The following is a 13,459-nucleotide window of genomic DNA, read 5'->3' on the forward strand; positions in this document are numbered from 1 at the left end:
GCGTCTCTCGTCCCGATCAACCCCTCTCAAGCTACTACAAAGATGTGTTGGCCTCACGACTAACTCCTCACACTAGGACATCTGTCGTGACAAATCCACGACAGTTGGCGCCCATCGTAGGGCTTGCGCACGGTGGTGTTGAGTTCTTGAAGGAATTTCTTCAGGAATCAAAATAGTTCATGACATGTCGAATGGAAAAGAGCCGGCGCATAAGATAACATCGACGAACCATCGGAACAAAATTTGGAAGATCGAGTTCAAGAGAAGCTAGGATTTTGTCGTATGCGTCGCCGAACGCGTCTGCAGCTATCGGTCAATCTGATGGATCGATGACTGCTGTAGAGATCTGTCTGCCCACGTGAAAATCAAGAAAGCAAAAAGGATAAAAAAGTGGATGACCACGACCCGGAGGAGGATTTCGTCTTCAACGCGAGGTCCGAGTCTTCCCCGGACCATCGAATCGCCGAGTCGTCTTGACTTCGAGACGCCGCCTCATCCTCGAGCTGACCTCGTGTTACCTCAGTGGAACCCACGGGTTTTTAGGTCGCCTGGCCAAGCCCTCACGTCGAGCTGCCGAGCTTCGACGTCCGCCTTGGGTCGCCCCGTTTTGTCTCCATGACGGCCGCTCATGCCACGCCGGCCTCAGCCGTCGCCGTTGAGCCGCACGCTCCGAGCCGTCGTCGTTCCTGCGAGTCGGGTCTGCCTTCGAGCTGGCCGGCCTCCACCCTCACCGCTTCGGCCTCGCTCTGAGTCACTGGGAGGGCTACGCGCCGAGTCGCTTCAGGCTTTTGTCATTTTCTGCCAGAGTTTTGAGCCGCCCCTGCTGACCTTACTTCCGCCTTGGCCTTGCTCCTTCGCCTTGGCTGCACCAAGCCACCACTCGCCACCTCTGTGGTGAGCTACCACGCCAAGGCCTCCCCCGCCGGCAGCACCCTTGCTATTGCACCACCTGAAATAGCTTGCCGCGAACGCCTCCTGGTCGCCGCCTCTTCGTCGAGCTTCAGTGACCACCTTGCCGGATCTTCCTTGCCTGCAAATTGGCCGAACAACATGGCCCGGCGCTGCATGCATGAGGCCGCCGCCTTGCCGCATCGCCTCAGCCACAGCGCCGCTCAAGTCACCTGACTCTGACCGCCGTGCCTTGCCCCTTCTGCCACGGATGCGCCGAGAGCTGCGGACGCCGGGCCGGCCCCGCAGCTGCCGCAAGTCGCTGCCGCGGGCTCGGCGTGAACCACTAAGATACCTCCACTTCGAACCTTCCCGCTGGCCTCTGCTGCAAAACCGTTGTGGCTGGCTCCGGTCATCAACACCACCTGGCCAAATCGCCGCACCTCTAGACCGCAGCTCCGCGGCTGTCGTCTCCACCTCGAACTGCCGCAAAGCTCCAGCTTTGCCCCGGTCTTGAGCTGCCGCTCCTGCAAGGTTGCCTGGACGGTGCCTCTCCATCGCAGCAGGCCTGCCCCAACTCGCCTCTGCCGTGCGTTGCTGCCGCTCTGGGTCGCCGCTCCAGTGTTGAGTCGCAGCTTCCGACTCGCGCCTCTCACCGCTGCCTCTGCTGGCGTGGCCCGCTCCGTACTGTGCCGAGCTACTGACGCATGTGCGGCGTTGCAAGTCGCCAAGGATCGGGCTTTGAGGCTGAAAATATCAGCCGTAGAGTGTTCGTCTGGGATTAACTGAGCAAAGCAAATTCAGTGGCGGAGCAGTGCTAGTTAAGTACTGTTTATGTAAAGACCAAGTTGACAGGGCACTTCAAAATTTTAAATCCTTCAAAACCACTGCATGCATCCCAGGAAAGCATTGCTTATTTGGGTTGATTGCCTCAAGACTAGAGAAGATTCCTTCTGATGACCTTGGGCGATCAAAGCAAAGATGAGCATGCAATATTGAAATAATGATGGAGAGTTAAGGCTGGGACTACTTTGGTTGATTAAGCAGGACACCCAAGTGCTACTCATGGTGGTCGACGGAAAGTACCAGATGATATACGTAAATTCCAAGGCCGCGGCCTGGAAGCGCTGCCAGCAAAACTGCATATGTTGCCGCATCAAGATATCAAATCATGCCGATATAAAAGGGGAGCACGCCCGGGCAAAGCGATTCACAGTCCATGTTAAGATGGCAGAATAAATTCATCGGAGATCGGAGTCTGTGAGAATGAGGGACACGACCCATTTAAAAACCAGATGGATGAGTGGTTATTTGTTTGGCTGTTAAGGCCATCACTCGGTCAAATTACCGAGCAATCGCTTCATCCAAAAAATACATCAGGTGATACCCATCCTATCTATTTTATCTGTATACAGTAATTTTGTCTGTGAGCAATTACTTTGATCTGTATATTTTTATGTGCAGGATAATGATTCATTATAAGGGTGGTGCCATGCTGTGTTTATGAAGTATGTGTTAGCATCATTATGCACCGGCGTCTGCGCCTGCTTGTTGTTGAACGGGTGTGCGCAAGCCGCCATCTGTAGAGCTCGATTTACATCAATATGACGCGGTTGATTCGCCCGTCCGCGCAGCTTACCGCGCCTGCGATTGACTAGCCCGTCCGCATGGGCTTACAACGCCGTGGCTGACTCGGCCATGATTAATTTCAGCGTCACCGTGGTGATCATCAACTCCACGGCGGATAATTTCCAGCCTAACATATCAGGTGAAATCCATCCAGCATATTTTTATATTATATATTGCTTTCTTTAAAAGAGCAATTACTTCGGTTTGCAAGTTGTCCCATGCAGGATTCAAACCGATCTATATCATGGTTAATATGAAGAATCTCAAGCCAACTCCTCAAGTCGCCTTGAGACCTGGGGGCCATGATGGCATGACTCGGCAAAATTGGCCAGTATCAATAAATCCAGAACTCTGGGTCATTGGAGGGAAAAAATAACCCGGCCCAGAGACTACTGCTATATTGATAAGAATTTAAAGGTCGTTAGAAAATATCTGGTTCAAAATGAATAATGCCGGTTTAAAGTCCGGTTCAAGGTAAACCTGTCTCCCACAAAGCTTCGAAGCTCTCAATATCCGGTTTGAAATTCCGGCTTAAAAAATTCATCCCTCGCAAGTTCGAGTTTTCAGAAAAAATTACAGGGACCAAAGAGAGTTTGTTGCACAACACAACTCAAACATAGGCACCCGACGAGCACAACTCAGAAATATATCACTTGGGGGCTTCCGGCTTATTGACCTAAGCTATGATTACCCTTTGATCCGGCTCATATCCATAGTTATAGGTCATTTGGGGGCTTCCTGTTCAAACATAGGTCGTATTCGAACCAAAGAGAACATAGCTATCGGTACCCTCTTGATCGGCGCAATGCCAAACTCACTAGGGGACTTCTTGATCATATTCGAATCATAGCTTAACCCCTTTTGGGTCCGACTTTGACCGTATTCGAATCAAAGTCGTTAAAAAACTCTTAAGGTCATTTGGGGGCTTCCTGTTCAAACATAGGTCGTATTCGAACCAAAGAGAACATAGCTGTCGGTACCCTCTTGACCGGCGCAACGCCAAAGCCACTGGGGGCTACATGATTGTATTCGAATCTTAGCTTAACCCCTTTGGTCCGGTTTACTGATCGTATTCGAATCAGAAACCTCAAATTCTTCTTTCTATTTTGCTTAAGTTTTTTGAAAACAGTCTTTTGAGTTTGTCTTGAGACTTTTTGTTCATATCTGAAGCATATATGTGGTTTCGATTAACCCGTCTTGACTTTGGATGATAAGTTGCCATATATGACAATCCTAAAACATTTGGAAGTTTTTGGCTTCTAAAGATTGGGTTATCACCCTTACTGCACAGGTATCCTAAACCGACAGTACAATTCAATATCACAGGAACCGGTTTTTCAAACCGGGTTATATTATTCAAATCTTTAATAGCCAACATGGCAGGATTTTTATCATGGTTATCAATAACCAATATTACAATTGAGGTTTTCAAAGTCGCTTCAGCGCAATGGATATTATTTTATCAATGGATATAATTTATTCTACAATGGAAGGAATAGAATCGAGTCGCTGCAGGCTTATGTCCTGACACTTGGGGGCTACATTATTAAAGTTGAGATTACATCAAATATGCAAGTCCCATGTCACTGTTAGCATGCACCATGGCACTTGGGGGCTAATGCAAAGTCATTTTTACTGGCCTTATTGAAGACCCGACTCATCACATTGTAATGAGCCGGCCCTTGGGGGCTACCAATTGCTCCTGTCAACAATTCAAGGTACACAAGTCTTAAATCCATTATATTGAAAGGTCCACTACTCAGTTGGAAGAGTACAAAGCTCTTAACCTTATGGACATGGGTTCGAACCCCATGGAGAGGATTACAACATATGATATTTGTTTCAAGGAAATATATATAAAGTCCCAGCTCAATATTATCTTACTGAGCCGGCCCTTGGGGGCTACATGTTGCTGCTCAAGTCTACATCTACAAAGCCCCTGCTCATTATTGCATAATGACCCGGCCCTTGGGGGCTACACCAGTTGAAGTTTTTGTGAGCATAAGATAATCACAAGTCCCAGGTTGATGCAAGCATGACAACCCGGCACTTGGGGGCTACAGGTAACACAGATATAAGGAGAAATACTTTCAAATTCTCAACTTTGAGAAAATCAGATTGACCTGGCATCACCAATCATTATGACCCGGCGTCGGCAACAATTATGACTCGATGCCATCAATATTTACAAACTGGCAGTTTTGGTAATATTAAACCGGCAACTTCTACATATTCAAACCGGCTGAATATCATATGAGTATTTCAAGACCAATATTTCTTAAGATGGCGCTTTGGAAGCCGACTCAAGTGTATTATTCTTCACAATATTTCTCTACAAGAGACCAATGTCAGCAAATTGACCCTGAAGCTGGCCTATTGACCCGGACTTTTCAAAAGAAGTATCTGGATTTTTTTGCATTGACAAAGTTGAAACATATCTACTAAAGAAGATTTGCTATGAGATCATGGACATGTACATATCAACAAGGAAATTACAAGGACTTAACGATGATCAAATGCCGGCTCAGAAGAACCTTCGACCCGGCATATAATCTATCAAAGTTGGTCTTGATTTGCAGGATCAGTTTAACACAGATAAATCCAAATTAAACTGGGGACTAATGTCGGGGATATATCCCATGGTATGACCCGGCCGGACTTGGTGGCTCACAGAGACCCGATGAGTTTTTTGTGACTTACTGATGACCCCAACGGCGGGTCAGATGGATGACAGGGCCCAAGGCCCAGAAGGCCGGTTCATGTGATGGTGGGCCGGCTTAAGAGGAAGACATAAGGAATATTCTCCTACAAAGGAAGCAAGACTAGGACTCCACTTGTCATAGAGTAATCCTAATCCTACTAGGACTAGTCATGTAACCCGCCCTTCAACTTATATAAGGAGGGGCAGGGCTCCCTAAAAAGGAGGACAAGCAACAAGAAACAATCTCTAGGGCTAGACACAAAGGGGGAGCCGTCTTAACGGCGACTCCCTCGTGATGATAATGAGACCTAGCCAGAAACAGCATGTAGGGTTGTTACCGGATGATGCTTCCCGGGGCCCGAAGCTATCTAAATCCTTGTCTTGTGTGTTGCGTCTCTCGTCCCGATCAACCCCTCTCAAGCTACTACAAAGATGCGTTGGCCTCATGACTAAGTCCTCACACTAGGACATCTGCCGTGACAAATCCACGACACATACCTACTCAAATCATCTATGAAGGTGAGAAAATAACGATACCCGCCGCATGCCTCAATACTCATTGGACCACATACATCGGTATGTATTATTTCCAATAAGTCATTAGCTCGCTCCATTGTTCCGGAGAACGGAGTTTTAGTCATCTTGCCCATGAGGCATGGTTCATAAGTATCAAATGATTCATAATCAAGTGATTCCAAAAGTCCATCCGCAGGGAGTTTCCTCATGCGCTTTACACCAATATGACCTAAACGGCAGTGCCACAAATATGTTGCACTATCATTATCAACTTTGCATCTTTTGGCATCAATATTATGATTATGTGTATCACTACGATCCAGATTCAATAAACCCTTCACCTTGGGTGTATGACCACAGAAGGTTTTATTCATGTAAACAGAACAACAATTATTCTCTGACTTAAATGAATAACCTTATTGCAATAAACATGATCTAATCATATTCATGCTCAACGCAAACACCAAATAACATTTATTTTAGGTTCAACACTAATCTTGAAGGTAGAGGGAGTGTGCGATGGTGATCGTATCAACCTTGGAATCTCTTCCACCACACATCGTCACTTCGCCCTTAACTAGTCTATGTTCATTCCGCAACTCCTGTTTCGAGTTACTAATCTCAGCAACTGAACCTGTATCAAATACCCAGGTGCTACTGCGAACACTAGTAAGGTACACGTCAATAACATGTATATCAAATATACTTTTGTTCACTTTGCCATCCTTCTTATCCGCCAAGTATTTGGGGCAGTTCCACTTCCAGTGACTAGTTACTTTGCAGTAGAATCACTCAGTTTCAGGCTTGGGTCCAGCTTTGGGCTTTTTCATGGGAGTGAGAACTTGCTTGCCATTCTTCTTGAAGTTCCCCTTCTTTCCCTTGCCCTTTTTCTTGAAACTAGTGATCTTGTTAACCATCAACAATTGATGCTCTTTCTTGATTTCTACCTTCGCCAATTTCAGCTCGTGAAGATCTCGAGAATCGTTTTCATCATCCATTGCATATTATAGTTCGTCACGAAGTTCTGGTAGCTTGGTGATAGTGACTAGAGCACTCTGTCAATCACTATCTTATATGGAAGATTAACTCCCACTTGATTCAAGTGATTGTAGTACCCAGGCATTCTGAGCACATGTTCACTATCTGAGCTATTCTCATCCATCTTGTAGGCAAGTACTTGTCAGAGGTCTCATACCTCTTGTTGGGGATATGACTACCAGGAATGACCTGCCCAGGAGGGGCCGGGTCAATAGCAATGGCGGGTTAACTAAAGGAAGCCCAAAGAGTACACAAGGTGACGGTTTATGATAATGTTTGTAGTAGGCCGAAGCCCAGAGGCGGCTTAAGGCCCATGAGTATAAACCGCCATGTATGATAAGACTTGTAAAGTAAGGCATGTAAAAGACGTCACCAAGCCGGACACGTTGTATGAGCCGGCCGGGACTCTGTAGGCCGCAGGGCGTCAACCCGTGTATATAAGGGGACGACCCGACAGTGGCTTAGGGCAAGAAACAACAGATCGAGAGCCAAGCTAGCGTATTTCGCTCCTTGGTCATCGAAACCTAGCAATACCACAACAACTGGACTAGGCTTTACCTTCACCGCAAGGGGCCGAACCAGTATAAACCTCTCGTGTCCTTTTTCCCGATTAACCCCTTTAAGCTTCCTAGTTGCGATGGCTCCACGACTAAGTCCTTTCACTAGGACATCTGCCGTGACAATTCCACGACACCTCTCGACATGGGGATGAGTCTGAAATACCAATTTCAGCTCTTTGAACATCTCATATGCTCTGTGGTGTTCAAAACATTTTTGAAGTCCCGGTTCTAAGCCGTAAAGCATGGCGCACTAAACTTTCAAGTAGTCATCATATAGAGCTCGCCAAACATTCATAACATCTGCATCTGCTTCTGCAACAGGTCTGTCACCTAGCGGTGCATCAAGGACATAATTCTTCTATGCAGCAATGAGGATAATCATCAGATCATGGACCCAGTCCGCAACATTTCTATTATCATCTTTCAACTTAGTTTTCTCTAGGAACATATCAAAAAATAGGGGAGCTACATCGTGAGCTATTGATCTACAACATAGATTTGCAAATACTATCAGGACTAATTTCATGATAAATAAAGTTTAATTAATCAAATTACTAATGAACTCCCACTTAAATCAACATCCCTCAAGTTTTCTAAGTGTTACATGATCCAAATCAACTAACCCATGTCCGATCATCATGTGAGATGGGGTAGTCATCAATGGTGAACATCTCTATATTGATCATATCTACTATATGACAAATGTTCGACCTTTCAGTCTCCAGTGTTTTAAGGCCATGCCTGTACATGCTAGGCTCGTCAAGTTTAACCCAAGTATTCTGCATGTGCAAAACTATCTTACACTCGTTGTATGTGAACATGGAGTCTATCACACCTGATCATCATGTGGTGTCTTGAAACAACGAACTATAGCAACGGTGCATACTCAGGGAGAACACTTTTATCTTGAAATTAAGTGAATGGATCATCTTATAATTCTACCGCCATTCTAAGCAAAATAAGATGCATAAAAGATAAACATCATATGCAATCAAAATATGTGTCATGATATGGCCATCATCATCTTGTGCTTTTGATCTCCATCTCCAAAGAATCATCACGATCTCCATCTTCACCGGCTCGACACCTTGATATACATCGTAGCGTCCTCGCATCGAGGTTGTCATGCCAACTATTGCTTCTACACCTATCGCTAATGCATAGTGATAAAGTAAATCAATTACATGGCGCTTACACTTCACACAATAAAGAGACAACCCTAAGGCTCCTGTCGGTTGTCGATATTACAAAACATGATCACTTCATACATCAACATATATCATATCATATATTCACCATATCACATCAGAACATGCCCTGTAAAAACAAGTTAGACATCATCTAATTTGTTGTTGCAAGTTTTGTGTGGCTGCTACGGGCTTCTAGCAAGAATCGTTCTTACCTACGCATAAAACCACAATGGTGATTCATCAAGTTTGCTATTTTAACCTTCTTCAAGGACCGGCCGTAGTCAAATACGATTCAACTAAAGTAGGAGAAATAGACACCGGCCAGCCACCTTTATGCAAAACTAGTTGCATGTCAGTCGGTGGAACCGGTCTCATGTGCGTGGACATGCACTACACCACGCACTAGATTTCCCTACTGATGTGTGTTAGGAAAAGTCAATTTTACCAACAGACTGTTGGTCGGGAAAACTTCTATCTAACTGTTGGTCGGCAATACTAATGTATTGAGTCCAACTGGCAGTCGGCAATCCTGGAATGTTTCACGTTGGACTATCGGTCGGGAAAGCTCGTATCTCCATCAGACTGTTGGTCGGCGATTAATGCCGACCGACTGTTCATTACCAATTGGGCCGGCCCGTCTTTGCGCGCGCACGGGCCGAAAACTTAGCGCCAAGACTCCTTCCTATTTTTTCATTCGCCCTTCAAAAGGTGCCACGACCAAATCCAAATCCCCCAAACCTAAATCCTCTCACACACTCCCTCCGCCGCCGCCCGCTAGCTAGCAGCCCACACGCCGCCGACCACCCGCCGACTCCAGCACGCCGTCACCTTTCTACTTCATCCTCCTGCACCCCCACTGCTTAGGCCCCGAACACTTCTAACCCTAGCTTGTGCGCTGGAGTTCGGGGAGAGGCCAAGGCGCGGTGGTGGACGCCGCCATCCCTCTCAGATCCGGGGCTGAAAGAGGGAGGGAAGGAGAGGTGGGTCACCTTTGAGAGAGAGCACTCGCACCCTCGCTCGTCAGTCGTCACCCAGGGGCCGCCACCATCGCCGCCACGCCATGGGCTTCCTCCGATTTGCGCTCGCCGATTCGTTTGAAGAAGGATATGGCCGTTGACTGCTGGTGCTTCCCTTCCCCGGGCAGTGAGTGTTCTTTTCACTCTCCTCTCCCTCTCCACCCATCCCCAATTGGTGCCGCTGTTGATTTATTTGATTTTCCCTTTTCAGTTCAGATCAGCCATGACTTGGGATAGTACTTCTATCCAGCAAGCAGAGTTTTGGATGTGAGCTCTAGCTCAAGCAGAGCATCAAAAACAGGGGCTCTATCTGCTAATGGGGTAGCCGGAAATGCAGTCTAAGAGATACATCTCATGTGATTTCTGGATATGAGAACTTGAGAAGAACAAGCTTGATGCTATTATTGGAAAAAATAATCTATTCTACAGGTATTCCTTTCAGTAGTGTTGCCAGAAACCTTAATTAGCTACTGTTTTTTATGAACTGGTTGTGATTGATTTGAGAACTTTAGAGCTTGTGAGTTGTAATTTGTGATGTTTGAACCCTTACCAGACTATCAAATTTTGATATGTCTGCCTGAAGGTCAATACAAGGGTAATCATCATATGAAAATTCATTACTTTATATATATAGAAAAATGTATCCACATATCTGTGCTTTGAGATGAAGGACAACCCCGAGAACTAGCTTCAGGTTCCGCAAAAAGTCCAAATAATCATACTAATGTTTCAGACTTTTATTTAAGCATTTAGAATTCTGGCAAACATAGGACTATATTAAACTTAGTTCAGTTTTTTCTGGAATGAAGATAAAGTACATATCTAGCAGTTTGTATTTATACAGTCATGCTTCTATAGATTTTACAATTTTATTTTCTCTTTAAATTTGCTTCAGCTGTTCTGTAACTTCCAGAATAGTTCATGTATCCCATATTTTTCCAGGATTCTTCTTTGCATCCCATACACATAGACGGAGTGGGAGGCTGTCGCAGCGGTGCTGGACTTGGAGCCCAAGCCATCCGCTGCCGCCAACAGGTTGCACGTATTCGCAGAAATCACCAAAACTGTGATGTCTGTATAGAAAATCAGTGTTTTCTTGGTTCATATCCTATCTGAAACTTGGAATGTTGATTGTTAGGCACAACTTAACTTTCACAGTAGCCTACATATTCTTCTGCTCACAAACAGGGCAAAACATGCACCATAGAATGCTAGGAGAACATTGATTTATTTTGCTCTTCGTACTTTTATTAGATAAGCCACATTGCAAGGAGAATATGGATTTATGTTGCTCTTCCTACTATTATTAGATAGGCCACATTCTTTTTGTATGATTCATGCATTTGTTGCTAACAGTATGGTTATGTAAATTCAACATTGATGTTTAATGTTATTACATGATTTACACAAAGCTGGTATTCATATTACATGAGATGTTGCAGGTGCTGACAGTATGATGCCTTCAGAATTGGCTCTCAGAACTTTCAACCAAGATTAGAGCTAGCATACAGTTTGCAGTTTATAGTCGTACTCATACTCAATGAGTCCCTACCTCGGCTTCTAGGCAAGATATTCTTTAATTTTAGGTAAGCTCTAATTTGTAAAGCATTATTGCAGCTTTTAGAAACTCTGAATCTCATATTTATTGAGATATTGAAATCCCAGTTTGAGATTCATCGAGATAAGGAGATCTTATTCGACCATGTAATTTAAATCTTATTCCAATGAGTATTGTTGATTGTCGTTTTTAACAATATTACTCAACTTATGGTCACTTCCCTATGTTTAGTTCAGCGCCATTCTTTTCTCTTATTCGTTTTGGTAAAAAGAAATCTCTCACTATCAAATGTATTATGTCATCCTTTTTTGCTCAGCAGCAGTAAATTTCATAGAGGTGATGTAATATATAATGTCATTATTGATGTAGAAGTTGCAGAAGTGTAATGCTGACTCTACACGAATGATTATTATCCCTACATGCATAACATATTATAAAGAGATCTTCCTATGTGCCCCTTTTGTAAGGATGCATGCTGACGTGTGCACATCGTTTCGAGCTTGTTTTGGTGCATCTTTTATCCTGCTTCAGCTGGTTAGCCTGAATCCTCTTTTCTCCTGTTTCAGTTGATTAGCAACCAGTATTGTTCAGGAATTTTGAGTGGCACACATCCTGGTCTGGCGAGCCGATGACCAGACATCATTTGTCAAGGTTTGTGCACATTGAAAACTCTTGCTGTGGATATGAATGGTGTTCATCGCAAACTGATGTAGCTTCTTAATATGAGGACTATATTAGATTGATCCTTTTGAATTAAGTTGATGTAAAATTATTTCTTCAACCTGTGCTCTCTCAGCCTCTTCTCTCTTTTTTCATTGTAACTTATATATACATAGGGAGCTGACCTTCATGCACCACTCAGGCACCACATCTGGCCACTAACATCACGTCTAGGCACTAGCTCACTCCCACTCACACAACTAACTCCATGCACTTAGTAATCCCTACATGCATGCATGTCCACTTGCGCAGCTCCACTCAACGGCCACACACCTGGTCAGCGGCCATGTAGATAACAAACTAACTAATTTGCCTATTCTCCTCTAGCTATTCCAGTCGTCAAGCGCCTTGCCGCTTCACATGGCGTGCTGCATCACACAGCACCGCGGCTTCACGCCGCCATCGGCATCTCACCATGCTCGCCGCATCGCACGGCAGCCTGGTATCTCGCCTCCTCCATGCACTTGATTTAAGCTTCGACGACTAGATACTCCTTTACCATCTATGTTACATGCCTAACGAAAGCAAACTAAGTATGCAGATACAAAATATAAAGATTAGTGCGAACAATCTCAACCGAGGTTCAACGTTAGTGTTAACACATGATTATTGAATTCTCTGTATTTATTACTATTTGTACTTTTGGGAATGCGATGATCCTGTATGTTGTTATTTTGGCACTGTAGTATAGTTTCTAATAGTGTATTATAATTTAGAATTGATTAACGTTTGCAGGAAGCAAAAAGGACTACACTCACAAGGAACCATGAAGCCAACGATCCACGTCAACTAGATGTTTTAGCTTTCATTTTGTACAACTGATGTCTCATACTTGCATCTTTTGGTTGTCCTTTTGTAAACCTGATGTATGGTTTCTTGGTGGTTTTGTTTAGAACAGGTTGAAGTGTATGTATGTGCCAATTAGTTAATGGAATAAAAAATGTTTGGTGCTCCCGATTTGAGCTTGACGTATGGTGTTTGGGTGATTATGCTTAGAACACATGAACTATATGTATGTGACAATCAGTACCATATGTTAATTAAAGTTGTGGTTGGCTAAAAAAATGTTGATGAACTATTGTTCGGCAAAAGAAAACCACATCTGATTGTTGGTCGGCAAAGCAAACATCGTCTGATTGTCGGTTGGGAAAGCCTACTGCTAGGCCCAAGAGAATGTTGGTTGGGAAAGAATACCATGTCCAATAAACAGTCGGGAAAGGCCCGTTGCTGCCCTAACAGACTATTGGTCGGGAAAGGCCCATGGTAGGCCCAACAGGTTGTCTGTCGGGAAAGATATATCATAGCCATCAAGCAGTCAGTCGGTAAAACTATGTCGGTTGGGAAAGGGTTTTCTCGTCTGGACTTTCCCCAACAGACAAGGTTGGTTGGCAAAAATTTTTCCCGACCGACTGTCTGTTGGAAGAAGTTGTATTCCCCACCAACCTGGGTGTTGGGGATGTAGTGCTGTGGTGTAGTGATGTATGGTTGGTTCGGGCCGCTTCATCCCATAATACCGTCGAATCAAAATAAGACGTTGGTGGTAAGCAGTATGACTGTCACCTCCCACAACTCTTTGTGTTTTACTTGTGCATATCATCTATGCATACACCTGGCTCATGATGCCACTATAGGGAATCGTTGCA

General features: G+C 44.7%; 1 long non-coding RNA gene across 1 annotated transcript; it reads left to right on the plus strand.

Annotated features, from left to right (window-relative positions):
* Positions 1–10,961: 10,961 nt before the first annotated feature.
* LOC125532066 (uncharacterized) lies at positions 10,962–12,751 on the plus strand. Its single transcript, XR_007293715.2, has 3 exons — positions 10,962–11,124; positions 11,663–11,747; positions 12,552–12,751. It is a non-coding gene; the product is annotated as an uncharacterized LOC125532066 (long non-coding RNA).
* Positions 12,752–13,459: the final 708 nt, after the last annotated feature.

This window comes from Triticum urartu, chromosome 5A (genome assembly GCF_056163025.1).
Source record: "Triticum urartu cultivar PI428250 chromosome 5A, HENAU_Tu73, whole genome shotgun sequence".
Taxonomy (NCBI): Eukaryota; Viridiplantae; Streptophyta; class Magnoliopsida; order Poales; family Poaceae; genus Triticum; species Triticum urartu.